The sequence below is a fragment of the Odocoileus virginianus genome, chromosome 19 (genome assembly GCF_023699985.2).
Source record: "Odocoileus virginianus isolate 20LAN1187 ecotype Illinois chromosome 19, Ovbor_1.2, whole genome shotgun sequence".
NCBI classification, from domain to species: domain Eukaryota; kingdom Metazoa; phylum Chordata; class Mammalia; order Artiodactyla; family Cervidae; genus Odocoileus; species Odocoileus virginianus.
The window spans coordinates 22,470,070-22,485,904 of NC_069692.1; the positions used below are offsets into that span (position 1 = coordinate 22,470,070).

Here is a 15,835-nt window from a genome sequence, read left to right on the forward strand (position 1 = left end):
ATACTTGGAATTCATCTGTAAGCTGTTTTTGTCAGGAGTGGATGCATTTCTTGCTCCCAAGTCGAAATGAAGGTTTTAAATACTGTTAATAGCTCTCTCATCACCAGACTCTCTGGAGGAGACACCGAGGGTGAGTGTGTGGGAACGATAGTTTAAAAATGTATTCATGTATAAAGTGGGGGTGGTGGGACTAATTGATAATGAGCTGAAATCAGTTGGTCACTAACAACCCATAGCAAGACCTGATCCCTACTTGTGCATGTTTGAAAAATGAATAAACAAACACAAATTAGAAAATAAAGAAGAAAACGGAAACTATATAAAGACCTCTGCAATGCACACAGGTCTGTTAAACTAATTAGAATTCTGCCCAAGGGGTTACTGAAGTGGCTAAAACTCGGCTTAATCTGGGTCAAGGTCTTGGGGAAGGTGGCTCAAGTGCTGTGTTTTTAAAGAGAGGAAAGAGCATTTAATTTCAAGGGACTGTCATAAAACAGTCCAAGCAAGCTCTAGATGGAAACTTACAATGTGCCCACATTACAAGATTGAAATACCGGAGTAAGAGTGAATGCCTTTGATCCAGGACAGAAATGAAGTGAAAGGCTTGTACCCATGCTGACATCTTGAATTTGTGTGTTGTGCTATAGTCTACAGACTCCTTTTGGGGAATTTTTTTTTAATCTGTATTAAATGTTAATGAACTACAAGCCTGTTTGAAGACTGAATCTCCAGGGTTGATGGTGGCAGCCTGCCTGGATGTAGAGGATGAGAGAAGAGAGATTAAGACAAGACCCACTCTGAGTTTCTGGACCTGGGATGATATCTGTACCCCCTGACCAAAATGAGCAAATACAGAAGGGCAGTTTGGGCAAGAGAAGATCAATCAGACAGCCACGAGTGTCAGGGGAATCCGCTGACAGTGTTCAGCTCTTGAGAACAAGGAAGGTTAACTTGCCGGTGAACTCTGTAGGAACACTTGTAGCCTGGTGACCTGGAGAGCCAGAGGCCCCGCGTGGGCATAGGTGCAGGGCTGGGGAGGACACACTGTGGGAGAGGGAGCTGATGGACACGGGTAAAAGCAGGGGCAAGAAGTCGCTGGAAGGGAAAAGCGAGTGTCAAATGACACTTGTAAATCAGGGAGCTGCCAGGATGCTACAGTTTAGAGAGACAGCGCCGTGACAGCGTGAGATCATGTTTTATACTGTTTGTTTGCAGTTTGTTGAGTTTTATATCCCTCAGGAAATAGCTGTGGCTCAGATGCAGACAGCTCTGAGTAGACGAGGCACATGACAGAGGCATCAGAGAAAACTAGTCAGCAGTGGCAGGAGCTGGGTGAAAGAGCACGTGCTTGTTCCCACAATGGAGCCGGGCCCTGACACAAGCTGTCTTCTGGGCTCCTCTCTCAGGAGGCCCATGGGCATCTGCACAGGCCCCAGGCCGGCCCCGCATCTTGTAAATGAGTGGAACCAGCATCAAACTGGTTCATCACAGGTGTGATTACAGACTGTCAGCACTCCTGGACATGTAACTCAAAGCTCAAGTCAGGAGGTTCATCTTCATAGACAATGCTTCCTTTTTAGAGAGGATTTGCAACCCTAAATCCATAATCAGCTTGATCCGATCAAGATCAAGCCAGCCACCCTCACGGCAGAGGCATTGAGAATGCTGTGCGTGTTGGCTGCCTGCTGCTGCTGCTGGATTGATGCTGCACCCAGGAATTATAAGGAGGGGAGCAGTGGGTGTGTTTTCTTCCGGTGGTCTGTCTTTTCTCTCAGCCCTCCATCTTGCTGTCACTCTGCACATGATGATTTAGGGAAAATACTACAAGGCCAAAATACGTAGCTTATTCTTGACTTGGTGAACCCATGCATTGGCATGGCATGGGATACATTTCAGCAAATGTTTGTAATTCTGGTAAATGACATCCAGAGGAGGAGGTTTACAGTCATCGGCTCATGTGTGTCCTCTCCACCATTCTCACAGTTGGCTGATTCTTCAGGGCACGTGTATAGATGCAGCATTTGTTGGCCCTGACTCCTGCTTTCAGAGGCTGGCCAGAATTGCAGCTGGGCCCTGTTGTCACTAGACAGGGCCTCAGTGGAGGAGTCACGCTGCCCTTTTTTGAATCCAGAGAGAAACACTTTGTCATTTGTGTATCAGCGATGCTTGTATTTTCTCCTGGATTGAAAACAAAAATGACCAGAAACCATTAGTTATTAATACAAGCCATACATTTTTAATCTCAGTCTAGCATTCAAGAAAAGCAATGTTTGTTTGCCAGATGACTTGAGGTCTTTGTGTGTGGAGCTAACAGATGGAGTGCATTGATGATGACTGCACGTGGATGCACGCTGAGCCCAGGAGGGCATCCGTGGGCTAGGAGGGTTGTCCAGAAAGTTAACAAGGCTGGATTCAGAAGGGCTCTAGACAGAAAAAGCCAAAGTAGTGAAATATCTTGCAGAGAGATTCTCTGTTCAGTGTGATGGTTACCAGGGCACTGCTTGCAACTGTTTTCAAACAGATGTGCCCTGTGTTCATTCTGTTTCAGGCATGTTATGGGAGTAGGAAAGAGAACTTTTAGCACGGCAGTGTTTGAGAAAACAAGGAAAATCAAATTGTCTTAAATCTTATCCTCTGAATAACATCCATTACTTAGGGGTATTCTCCTCCTCCCTAGTAGGGTGGTTGGGATACAAATTTAAGTAGGATTCTCCTCAAGCCTCAAAAGGACTTCCCTGGTGGCTCAGATGGTAAAGAATCCGCTTGCAATGCAGGAGACCCAGGTTCAATCCCTGGATTGGGAAGATCCCCTGGAGAAGGAAATGGCAAGCCACTCCAGTATTCCTGCCTGGAGAATTCCATGGACAGAGGAGTCTGGAAGGCTACAGTGCATGGGGTCGCAAAGAGTCGGACATGACTGAGCGACTCACACACACTTTCTCCTCAACCAAAGAGAAAATGTAGCTAGCATTTTTAAATAAGTCCAAATAATACATGAAAGTATAAAGAAAAAGTGAAAAATTCCATTTCCCACCGTATTGTCCTTCTAGATATCTACACATATATAGTAGTACACAGTTATATATATGATTTTATATGAATAGGATTGTACCAATAGACAACTCTGTAATCTGTTTTAATCACTTAACAAAATGCTGTTTATGCCTTTCTATGTTGCTGAATATAGCTTTATATCAGAAGTATTATTGCTGGTCTAGAATTCAATTATATAGCCGTATCCCATTAAGTTCTTCATTGTGCCATTCGTTCAATAGATATTTATTTTTAGTTCTAGATGTAGTAACCAGATTTTGCAGATACAGACGTAAACTCCCCCATGAGTGGATATATAGATTACTGCTGGTTTTTCTGTTATAAGCAATATTGCCTTGAACATACAATACCACAACACACAGCATACTTAATTTTCTCCTTAGTATAAATCCCTAGCTAGAAAATTGGTTGATGAGTGGGTTTGTACGTTTTGGAGTTTCCTCCATATTTATTGTATAACCACGCACTACTAAAAGTTGGCAATGGTGCCAGTTTTTCAATACTCTTACGGTGGTACTTTTAACTCATTATCATCTTTGTTAATGGGATAGGTGAAAAATGGTGTTTCACTGTTGTAGTGTGGTGTACTTGGGATGGGAGTTTACACATGACCTATGGGCTTCCCTGGTGCTCAGACAGTAGAGAATCTGCCTGAAAGGCAGGAGACCTGGGTTTGATCTCTGGGTCAAGAATATACCCTGGAGAAGGAAATGGCAATCCATTCCACTATTCTTGCCAGGGAAAATCCCATGAACAGAGGAACTTGATGGGCGACAGTCCATGGGGTCACAAAGAGTCAGACATGACTGAGCTGCTCACTCTTTGTTTCACATGATTGACCGAGCACCATTTTCTTTGAGTCCTAAATTTATCCCTCTCACAAGGAAAGATTCTTTTTACTTGCTTCTTTGCGGTCGGATCAGGTAGGTTAGAAGCAATAAGGGGTTGTCTGTTTGGTGACTGGATCTTCACTGAAAGAAGGTGTGTAAGTGTTAGTACTGATTTAAATCTAGATTGTTGGTTTTAGTTCATGTAAGATTTTATTAATTTCCTTTCATTTTCAAGTAGATACCATACTTTAAAAAATATTTTAAAAATCATGGAGATATTTAAGGAGTACCTAAGTAAAATCTTTGATATAAATGCCTAGAAGTATATTGTCTCCATATAGCTTTTCACTTGGGTTTGTAGCATTCATATTTAAATGTTTTCTTTTTTCTTCCGGCTACAGATGAAATTTAGTTGTAGCAAAGTGGTTGTGAGACAGACATTCAGGTTTCCATCCTTCAAGTATTAGTTGCCTTGGTCTCCATTTCCACATCTGCAGGGATAATAATAATACCTATCTCGTGAAGCATTAAAAAAAAACTACCTGGCATCTAATACATGACCAGTAAATATTACATTTATTATTATGGGAAATTTTAGCAAATTTAGAAACCTTCAGGAAAGGATATAGTTTCTTTACTGAAGTTCCATCATCCAGAGGCAATAAATGTCTCTTGTTTTTAGATGTTTTATTCTAGTATTTTTCCCTCAAAGATACATATTTTACAAAAGTGGAACCATACTAAAACTGTACAGGATGTCAAATTTCAGCAAATGTGTGTACTTAATCATTCAACAATGGAAGAGAGTGGTTACCCAGATTTTTAAAAAATAGTGGTTTAGTGAGGAATTTTGTGCTGATGTTTATTTGTAATGAATTTTTTATTAGAGTGAAGATTAAGTATAATTGAAAGGCATTTTGGACAATTAAAACCATAAACATTTCAGTTCCTTCTAATTCAGCGTTCAGATCTGTTTCTTATGCAATCAAAAATATACAACATTTTTCTCTGTTATTTGGGAAAGCATTTAAACAGTTGACAGACTGCAGGAGTCCAAGACTATGGTTTGTCTACACTGCTTCCGCTCCCAGGAGAACAGTGAGATGAGCTGACACTGACCGAATGTGGACGGAAACTTTCTTAGCTTGCTGTGCCTTATCCCATGGCCTGAGCTGGATTGCATGAGTTGTGTTTACCAAAGAGAGTCCAAATTAAATTTTCATTTATCAGGTTCCTTTTAAGGGAGGCCAACTCTTCAAAGAAGCCTCCTGGTGAATCTTTTTAAAGCATACACACACACACACACACACACATCATATACCCACATGCAAAACTCACCAGATTACCTGCACACACACACACACACACACACACACACATATACACACACATGCAAAACTCACCAGAACCTGCCTTGCATGTTGAGATTATCTAGGAACTGTATTTCAAACATTTTCTGCAAGTAAAAAGCACAAATATTCTTTTAACTCATATTTTTGTGCTCAGCAATCAAATCCTGACTTGCATTTCTGCCCCCAGGACTTTCATGTAAGTTCATTTTGGTTGAAAAATTGTCTGAATTTTCTTGCCATTTTCCTTTTTTTTTTTTTCCTTTTCTTCAGTAAGTATGGGGTTATTACAAAGGTTCAAACCAAAGAGATATTTTTTAAATATTTATTTTGTTTAGCATTAATTCGCAAAAATATTCCTGTCACCGGATAAAATTCATAACTTAAGTTTATATTTTCTTAATATGTTAAAGAATCTGCCTGCAATGCAGGAGACTGGGGCTCAATCCCTGGGTTAGGAAGATCTCCTGCAGAAGGGAATGGTTACCCACTCCAGTATTCTTGCCTGGAGAATTCCACAGACAGAGGAGCCTGTTGGGCTACAGTCCCTGGGGTTGCATATAGTCAGATAGAGCTATTAACACTTTCACTTTTCTGAATTTAATTCTACACATAGTATAAATTTTATGTATTATGTGTATTAAAATGTTGCATAAACTTTTTATAAGCTATCTATATACAGAGTTTTGCATAAGCTTTTTTTCTATTTCAGGTTCTTAATTATTTTCAACCTTTTGTTAAAAGGGAAGATTAAATTTTACCTGCATTAAATTAGTTTTCTCTAGTTCTGTCTTTATTCTTCTCCTGGGAAATTCCAAAGACTTGCAGTAAAAAAATTCTTATACATGCTTCAGGCTTTTGCTTTGTTTCATTTTAGATGAGAATCTGGGACCTTATCAATGAAATGTGGCTTTATCATTCTCTTCTGCACCTTTGTCTTTAGAATCAAAACTTCATTCATAAAACCAAAACCACTTATGAAAACGTATGCAATATTAAGGTTTGTTTTCTCCCCATCATTTTGACCTTTTTTTAATACGAATAGTGTTTTTAATAAGAATAGCGTTGGCATGGGATTTTCCCCTTATGTTTTTCAACTCCTCCAGAGTAAGTAATGTGCTTTCTCTTTACAGAGTTAACTTAAATCCAGATGGCACTGAGGCACTCCCATGTTGGGACGTGATGAGAAGTTAAGGTTCACCAGTGCAGATTCCAGCGTGGCCTGCACTCTCTCCTTCAGCTCACATCTTGCTGGGAGAATTGGAAGGATGATCCTCAAGTTTCTCAGCACCTCTGTGCTTTCTGTCTAGCAAGGGAAGCAGAGATGCTGTGGGAACTTAGAAGTAGCAGGTTTTCTCTTCCCATCCGCAGCCCACTTTCCGGTTTCAGCAACACCTCTTTGCTGAAGCTTTGGCTTCCATGCAAATTCTGTTTCTACACAGTGAAGATCTTTGTCATATCTGAAATTAGTTGAGTCTTGACCACGTGCCAAGACCTTCTTACTCTTTCACTGGCACTTCTTGCAAATTCTAAGAGATAGGTAGTAGTATTATCTCCATTTCAGTTCAGTCGCTCAGTCGTGTCCGACTCTTTGTGACCCCATGAATCACAGCATGCCAGGTCTCCCTGTCCATCACCACCTCCCAGAGTCTACCCAAACCCATGCCCATCGAGTTGGTGATGCCATCCAGCCATCTCATCCTCTGTCGTCCCTTTCTCCTCCTGCCCCCAATCCCTCCCAGCATCAGGGTCTTTTCCAATGAGTCAACTCTTCACATGAGGTGGCCAAAGTACTGGAGTTTCAGCTTCAGCATCAGTCCTTCCAATGAACACCTAGGACTGATCTCCTTGCAGTCCAAGGGACTCTCAAGAGTCTTCTCCAACACCATAGTTCAAAAGCATCAATTTTTCAGTGCTCAGCTTTCTTCACAGTCCAACTCTCACATCCATACATGACCACTGGAAAAACCATAGCCTTGACCAGACGGACCTTTGTTGGCAAAGTAATGTTTCTGCTTTTTAATATGTTGTCTAGGTTGGTCATAACTTTCCATTTAGAGGAAGACAAAACCCAAGACCTGGAGAGGTAAAGCTGCTCATCTAAGATCACAATGGTTATATATGGTTTGGGGGTTTGCGTCCAGAGCACTGACTCTAATAACCCTCACACTCTTTTATATACTTTATATATATATTTTAAATATATATATAAAATATATATTTATTTATTTATTTTTGGCTGGGTCTTTTCTCTAGTTGCGGCGAGTAGGGGTCACTCTTCTCAAGTTGTGTTGTGTGGGTTCTTCATTAGAAGAGATGGTGGTTTCTCTTCTTGTGGAGCACAGATTCTCAGGCACGCAAGCTTCAGCAGTTTCGGCTCCCCGGGTCTAGAGCACAGGCTCAATAGTTGTGGCATACGGGCTTGCTTGCTCCACAACTTGTGGGATCTTCCTGAACCAGGGATCAAACCCATGTCTCCTCCACTGGCAGGCAGATTCTTTACCATTGAGCCACCAGGGAGGCCCTTTTAAAAAATATTTATTGTATTTATTTGGCTGCACTGAGTCTTGATTGCCGCACGTGGGATCTTTAGTTGTGGCGTGTGGGATCCTGTTCCCCGACCAGGTATCGAACCCAGGCCCCCTGCACTGGCAGTGTGGAGTCTTAGCCGGGCCACAGAGAAGTCCCATTCCTCACACTCTTTACTACTTCTTTCTTCCAAGCAAACTCTGATAGAGTCACAGTTCAGTGTCATAAAACGTATTGAAGTAACCTTGGGTATTCATTGTGCCAGGATTTGTCCCACATTATCTCTGGGGATTCTCTTAAGATGAGACATAGGTTGTGAATGAAGCTAACACAGAGTGGTTATTGCCTCAGAGTTGTATTTCATAAACCGCAGTGACTTGCTCATGCTGTTTCATAGAGTTTTCCTTAAGTTGTTGGGTTCTCCAGGGAGTTGCATGGTATCTCCCTAATATTGCTGCTCTGTTAGGCCTTGGGAAAAGTTCATCCCAGTTAGGTGAGGGAGCTCTTTAAACCCTTGCAAATCCCTGAACTGTTAGATAGTCTCAGACCTAGTAGAGGGGAAGACTTTGTTCAATTTCATAAGCTGTTTAATTGTGAAAGGACGGATCCAATGGTGTATTTTGGAAAATACTTGCAACATACTAAGTCTGTGATTTTAGAACATAATTGTAAGTGTCTTACCTCTGATGAAATTCCTGGTGGCTCAGATGGTAAAACGTCTGTCTACAATGCGGGAGACCCGGGTTCAATCCCTGGGTCGGGAAGATCCCCTGGAGAAGGCAGTGGCAACCCACTCTAGTACTCTTGCCTGGAAAATCCCATGGACGGAGGAGCCTGGTAGGCTGCAGTTCATGGGGTCACCATGAGTCGGACACGACTGAGCGACTTCACTTTACCTCTGATGAAGACTATTCTATGGTCTAGAACATAGTACATGCTCAGTGAATAGTTGTTTAATGAATTAATTAATTGCATTACTTATATAATTTTGAGGGGAAAAGGTGAGCAGTCTCAGTGAAAATAGGAGGACAATAATGATTATGTTTAACATATACTTTGCACTTGATAGCATGTGGTTGTTGTTTAGTCGCTTAAGTCGTGTCTGACTCTTTTGCAACCCAATAGACTGTAGCCCACCAGGCTCCTCTGTCCATGGGATTTCCCAGGCAAGAATACTTGAGTGGGTGGGTGCCATTTCCTTCTCCAGGGGATCTTCCTGACCCTGGGATCGAACCCACTTCTCCGGCTTGGCAGGCGGATACTTTACCGCTGAGCCACTGGGAAGCCCCCTAGAGGGCATGACCGTCTCCATAAAAATGTTCTGTGTGTTGGTAATATCTTTCCTCTAAAGAACTTCATGTTTTAGACATTAGTTGCTTCTCAAAGCACTGTTCTGAGGAAGATGAGCGACACACTCTTCATTTCTCGATGAAGAGTTTGTGGTTAGCCTGGTTCAGTGTGACTGACTCAAGACTGATTAACTCCAATTGTAGGAGCATCATCTGCAGCCTCAGTCTGGGCCCCGGACCTGCCCTTTGGCCTTTCAGCAGCTGTGTGGCCTCCTGCTCTTCAGCACCCTCCCCCTCTTTTTTTTAAGCAAAAGCATTTTTAATGTAATAACCCACTTTAAAGGAAATGTAATAATTTAGCTATGTAAGCATGTTTGGTTTCTAAGTCTACAGCGAAAATATTTCTAGCCATTTGGCCCCACACACTTTTTTCTCTTCACACAGCTCCGCAAAGTGCACACCAAGCAGATGGCGCCGACAAGCTCATGGTTTCTTTACAGCCAGTACGGTAGACGGAGGCATATGTGCTCAGCCCTCTTACACCCGCTCCGCGGGAGCCATTAACACATCCATTTAGATGGAAGAGTCTCGGGGCTTTGCTGTGGGCATTTCAGTTCTCTCCCCCAAGCATCACCATCTGCCCTGCCTCCACTCAGAGACCCTGGCGCCCTCCCCTCTTGCCCAGGCGGCCTCGGGCCTGTTCTGAAGAACAGCCTCCGTTCGCTCAGACACGGCGCTGGCGGCAGCTGCTCTCCATTTCTCGCTCAGACAGGTTTAACCCTGAGCCTGTTCTCCTTTCCCCAAGGCTGCGCTTGGACTGGGTTCGCTCCCATACAGTTCCACAGACATACCTGAGCTCCCTGTCCAGGCCAGGCTGCACCCTGGGGCGCAGAGGCTCCGCAGACATGGGCCCTGGGACCTGGCACACGTCTTTCTTCCTTTGTGCTCCAGTTTCAAGGCCCCAGCTCTCCTAGTCACCTGTGATGCCTGGAGAACCAGCAGCTGATGGGCTGTAAGACTTCCTGCGCCAGATGGACCAAACCCTAGCCTCTACTTTCTGCACCACTCACCAGGGATCTTATGTACATGCTTTTCTTCCTTCTCAAATGTTCTTCCTGGGCAAGTAATTATTAATTGTATTTAAAGAGCAGCGATTCAGAATGTTTTCTACCCAGAATATCTAGAGGGGTGGCAAAACACTTTGTTGCCATCTAGTCTAGCCATTTAATCATTCCCCCCCTCACCACCAAGCTTTTTTTTTAAAAAGGCATTTCAGTTAAAATGACCTGTCAGTTGAGCAACCCACAACTAACTTGTAAAGCCACTCCATTTTGTAATTCCAAATTCCTGGCAGGGCAGTCTGATTGGCTTATCTTTTCTCAGCCAAGCTGCAGAACTTGTAGGTTCCCAGCCAGCATGTAGGCGGAGCCTCCTTCTGGTCTGTTGTTTTCTGCTGTCCAGTCATACCTTGCTGGACTAGCTCTGGTCACATGGCTTGTTGCTGAGCTGTTGGCAGGACAAATGCCCAGAGAAAAGAACAAAAACAGGCAGACACCCAAAAACACGTACAGAGGACAGATAGGGTTTGAGAGACACTGAAATGTGAAACCACACTTTGCCCTTTGTCCTCAAACAAGTCTCTGTAAGAATGAGAAGCATAGAAGCATCTTGACCTCTATTGTCCAGTGTTTGCTATACTTAGGCTTACAAGTCCAGCTCTGCATTGTATGACGCCTCCCCCCAAATTAACTCTCTATTATGGTATGTTTCAAACCATTCATTTGAATCTCAACTTTAGTTCGTAAGTAAAATTAAATTTGTTTATTTCTTATAGCTCTAGCACTGAAGCTAAAAAGAAATAATAGTCACCAATGAAATCCTACACCATGTAATATAGGATTCCTTTGCCTTATGTGGCTAAAACTGAGGTCCCCAAATTACCAAGTAGTGACGCTTGCGCATCCAGCCAGGGCAGGGGCTGAGGATTCTATGCGTGCAACCTACAACGTACATCAGCTGGTGTTGGGCAAGGTCTGCTGCCTGTGCCAACAACTCAATCATTGTTTGGTAAACACACTTTTATTCATTGAGGAGCAGTTGTTTGCCAATGTATCATACAATTATATAGTGAAGGGAGAACAATAGATGCATTGTAGAAATATTTTTAAAACAAGTCAGCAGCAGACAGCGCATGGGAAAAGGAGCCCAGCCCTAGAGTACCCGCTGCCATATGGCATTTAACAAAGCAGAGCGCTCTGTCTCAAACACCTCTTTTCTGGCATGAGCCTGGCAGCACCCATTTCTGGCTCTTTCTGCTGGACAGGTTTGCCAGTGGGGACGTCAGGAGCACGGGTGTGCAGATGTGCATGGAAGTGGGTGTGAATACACCCAGACACTTGGCTTCTTCATACTCATGTTTGTAGGAAGAAAAAAAGCCTTCAATCATTGGTTGGTTGAGTGTCTCTCGAGGTCTTGACTTGAAAGGAGCATGGACAAAAATGTAAATTCTTCAGGAGGCTAGGATTTGGGCTTTGGGGGCAACTTGAGAGTTGAATGAGCTTGTCTAAGAGATTTACAGTTCGTGTAGGAGGTGACTGTTGACAGTGTTTCCTAATCAGTACCATGGAATGTACAGTGTTTTGTTTTTTTACCAGACTGACATCAGAAGGATTCACGTACCGTGACAGATTGCTTTGTAATTTATTCTGCCCGAATGGCCCTGGAATACTCTCAATGAAGGTCTTGTGTGAATCAGAGAAGGTTTTGCTCTTCACATTACAGTGACTGCCAAAAACTCACTTGTCAGACCTGATGAGTAGAGTAGTATTTAGCTCTTTCTCCTACTTCATAATTCATGCTCCCATATTTTCATCCTACATCAATATATTGCATATAAATCTTTAAGCTTTAATGTTGAATCATTTATCACAGGCATCTCTGTTAAGAACAAGACAGAATTCAGATCACAAAGCAATTTTACTAAATTTTTATTAGTCTCTTTGAGCTTCAACTCTCTGACCAGAACTACTACTACCTTCAATGAAAGAATTGTTTATTTACAAGACAATAAAATTAGTCATTATTTCCTACTTAATGGCAGTAAGAAATAAAACCTAGGTCTCTCTGACTCAGGAGGGATACTTAGCATTAGATCACTGTTTCCCAAACTTCAGTCATTTGTATGCACCTGCGTGATTTCCTCCATATCTGTGTACCACCAGGATTACTTAGATATTTTCCCTTAATTGTTTTTATGCTTGTTGCTGTTGTCCAGTCTCTAAGTCATGTCCAACTCTTTGTGACCCCATGGACTATAGCATGCCAGTCTCTGTCCTCCACTATCTCCCGAAAGTGAACATGAAAGTCGCTCAGTCATGTAAACCTCTTTGCAACCCCATGGACTATACAGTTCTTGGAATTTTCCAGGCCAAAATACTGGAGTGGGTAGCCTTTCCCTTCTCCAGGGGACCATCCCGACCCAGGAATTGAACGGGGGTCTCCCGCCTTACAGGCAGATTCTTTACCAACTGAGCTATCAGGGAAGCCCTGAACTATCTCCTGAAGTTTGCTCAAATTTATGTCCAGTGAGTCAGTGTTACTATCTAACCATCTCATCCTCTGTTGCCCTCTTCTCCTTCTGCCCTCAGTCTTTCCTAGCGTCAGGGTCTTTTCCGGTGAGTTGGCTCTTCACATTGGGTGGCCACAGTATTGGAACTTCAGCTTCAGCATCAGTCCTTTCAATGAATGTTAGGGTTGATTTTCTTTAAGATTGCCTAGTTTGATCTCCTTGATCTCCTTAAAGTCCAAGGGACTCTCAAGTCTTCTCCAGCACCACAGTTCAAAGTCATCAATTCTTCAGTGCTCAGCCTTCTTTATGGTCCAGTTCTCACATCCATACATGACTACTGAAAAAACCATAGCTTTGACTATATGGACTTTTGTCAGCAAAGTAATGTCTCTGCTTTTTAATATACTGTCTAGGTTTATCATAACTTTTCTTCCAAGGAGCAAGCATCTTTTAATTTCATGGCTACAGTTCTTTAGTTCTTCTTCACTTTCTGCCATAGAGTGGTGTTATCTGCATATCTGAGGTTATTGATATTTCTCCTGCAATCTTGATTCCAGTTTGGGATTCATCCAGCACAGAATTTTGCATGACGTACTCTGCATAAAATTTAAATAAGCATGGTGACAAATACAGCCTTATTGTGCTCCTTTCCCAGTTTTGAACCAGTCCATTGTCCCATTTCTGGTTCTAACTGTTGCTTCTTGACCTGCCTACAGGTTTCTCAGGAAGCAGGTAAGGTGGTCTGGTGTTCCCATCTCTCTCCGCAGTTTGTTGTGATCCACCCAACCAAATTTATTTTTCCAAGATGCTATCTATGACCTCCTCAAATAGAAAATCAGTATCATTTGATATGAATTGATGATAATCATGAAAATAAATCAATGAAAACCAGAGTGCCGCTACAGCCCCATAGATTCTCTTGCTAGACAATTATGTGCCTGAGACTGTGCCTCTTTGATGAAGAGGGGCATGAGGGGAGTTAGAGAGCTGTTGCAGCTTTGGGGTTTGAGAAGGCTTGAAAAGCATAGAAAAAGGAATAAAGTTCTTGTTTTGTGATTCTATAATGTGCCTCTGGGATTACCTGGGGTCCTGAGGAAGCACACGCCGCTGACCACACAGCTAACCTGGAGAACCCAGGTTAGAAGACCCATGGGTCTTCCTTCACCCATGTCATTGAAACAGGTATGCACAGAGACAGGGAGGTGTAAAAGTCATTTATTGGGCACCCACCGAAGTGACCTTAGAGGATGGTGATCAAACGTGATGCTTCCTGAGCACTTATGTTTAGTGGAACTAACATTAGTTAAGTAGAAGTTGAAAGATGGGATAAATCCATTCCTCAACCCACTAAGTTCAGGTCACTTGGCAGCACATTATGCATGTAATTGCCTGCTAATATAGAGGCTGGAAAAACCATATATATTAAAAAGAAAAACATAGATCACTTTTGCTATAGGTTACAGGTACATGCAGTCAATCCTAAAGAAAATCAGCCCTGAATATTTGTTGGAAAGACTGAAGCTGAAGCCCCAATACTTTGGCCACCTGATGCAAAGAGCCAAATCATTGGAAAAGACCCTGATGCTGGGAAAGATTGAGGGCAGGAGGAGAGGAGGCAACCGAGGATGAGATGGTTGGATAGCATCAATGACTCAACGGACATGAGTTTGAGCAAACTCCAGGAGATAGTGAAGGACAGGGAAGCCCTGGCATGCTGCAGTCTATGGGGTTGCAGAGTTGGACATGACTGAGCGATTGAATAACAACATGAGTATGTGCAATTCAAGCTAAATTATTTTTACTTCCTTTAGAAAAAATAGCAACAGGGGCTTCACTAAACTCTATGAACACATTTAGCACAAAAGATGCCAGAAGCTTTACTACAAACTAAAGTGAAGTATTGTGTCTTTTATGGAATAGGTGCTCAGTAAATATTTGGTAAGTACATTTGTAAATGTATTTTTGAGATGCTTCCCTGGACAGAGTTGTGTCCTTTCTGCAGTTACCTGAACTGTCAGCTGCCTTCATAGGCGAGCATGGTAGAAGCATCAGAGCTTCAGCTTTTGTATGTCAAATGCTTCTGTCTGGGGTGATGGGGACCATTTCACACTCCCGAATACAGTTTCTTTAGAGACATAGTGCCAGGCATCTTCCTTTTCCTCCTCTGGGTTCAGACGCAATCCTCCTTTCCCCACTCTGTCTGTGCCCCAGAAAATGGACTTCACTGCACTGGTGGGCTCTTTGCCTCTGGTTTCTAGTCTGGTTCAGCAATGGGAGAACCCAAGATAGGATGAAGGGAGGTGAAGTCAGGACACTTCTTCCCTGTGGGGTTTCCCACACTGGCAGCAGTCCTTCAAGGATAGTCACAGCACCTGTCAGGCAGCCAGCCCTCCCCACCAGCATTTCTGTTCCAGTTCAAGTGCCCACTCTCATCTGGCTCCTTCAGGCCTCGGGGTAGGACAGAGCCTGCCCTACCCAATTCCTTCTCGTTCCTATCCCAAGGCACTGCATTAGACCTTGTGGCTTTCCTGCACCCTGCCCACTTCTTTGTAAATTGTCCCTTTATTAAATTCCCCTCAAATTATTATGATTTGAGGATGCCACCTGTTTTCAGCTGGTCCCAGCACTCGTAATGGGTGTACGTGCTGACTTCTTAGCCACACACAGAAATGCTGACTGGTTCCGGAGGGACTGACCTCTGACCTCAGCTTTAATAGCAGTGTGTTCTCTACCAGTGTGGTTCCCAAACTTGGGGGTACTTCATGGTCACATGGGGAGGCTCTGAAAATTTAGGTCCCTACACCCTACTCCATACTGACTTAGGGATGCTGAGGATAGTTCTAAGGCCCTTGTGATGACTAACCTTTTGTAGTTCACTAGACATGGAATATGATGATTCATAGCACCCCAAATCCCAGTGGCCTTCTGAACAGATAACTGGTTACAGGGCACTAGACCCCTGTCTTGTGCCATGTTTAACTGTTACATTAAATGTGAGTGAGGGACACACCTGATAATTGTAAAGATGACTTCTCCTACAAAAGTACAATTTAATGAGAAAGAAAACAACCCGAGAGAGAGGAATAGCTGCTCCGTCAAGTCCCGTTAAGAGCAGTGAGCTGATGCAGTGCAGGAGTGGCCAGACCCTTCCTAGCTCACTATGCAAGATTTGAGAGAGACAAGACTGTCTCCTGTTACCCATGGGAAAGCTTGGTG

At 43.0% G+C, this 15,835-nt stretch overlaps 1 protein-coding gene across 9 annotated transcripts in view; it reads left to right on the forward strand.

Annotated features, from left to right (window-relative positions):
- The window catches only part of FYN (FYN proto-oncogene, Src family tyrosine kinase), a 213,754-nt gene that overhangs the window by 59,855 nt on the left and 138,064 nt on the right, over positions 1-15,835 (forward strand). The window contains exon 1 of one of the 9 annotated variants that reach the window (XM_020890396.2): positions 1-130. The exons of the other annotated variants lie outside the window; for them this stretch is intronic. The gene's annotated coding sequence lies outside the window, so the exon portion shown is untranslated. The remainder of the gene's footprint in view (positions 131-15,835) is intronic. 9 annotated transcript variants of the gene reach the window in all.